Raw genomic sequence first — 614 nt, forward strand, 5'->3', positions numbered from 1 at the left:
AAATAGTGCTATAAAAGATTGTTGTCATTTCCATGGTGAAGTGGTTTTAGAGGTTCCTGAACTCCAGTGTTATCTTCTGAGACCTTGTGGCTGTGTGATCCTATTCAAGCATTTAAGTGCCTACCAAGTTGTCAGACACTGCTAGAGGTTGGGAAAAGAAATTATTAATTTCTCTGAAGCTTTGTTTTTTGATTAATAAAATGGGAATGATACTTGCACTATGCTTCATGGTGGTTTTGTGAGGAAAATGCTTTGTAATTCTTAAAGTGTTCATGTGTAGGAATCAGGTTCTGTATAGATATCTATGAATTGTCATGGGATATAATAAATTACTTATGTACGGAGTCTGAAGATCCCAGACTTGGCTTTTTGTGAATCTGTTTAGTAAAATGAGAATTTTCTTCTACCTCTATAAGGGGCTGTATTAATGCTTGACATATACTTGTTTAATTAGGATTGGGATTCATTGGAGGCACATGGTTTCCTTTTTTCTTGTGCAAATAACCTTAACTACTTTTGTTATCTTTATCAACTTAAGACCAGAACATTTTATTTTTATTTTTTTTTTGCTTTTTGGGGGGCATTTGGAGTAGTAAGTGTGTCAACTGTGGGTA

The sequence above is a fragment of the Petaurus breviceps genome, unplaced genomic scaffold (assembly GCF_028583685.1).
Source record: "Petaurus breviceps papuanus isolate PSGF00001 unplaced genomic scaffold, PetGlider_PUasm1.0 189, whole genome shotgun sequence".
Classification (NCBI taxonomy): Eukaryota; Metazoa; Chordata; class Mammalia; order Diprotodontia; family Petauridae; genus Petaurus; species Petaurus breviceps.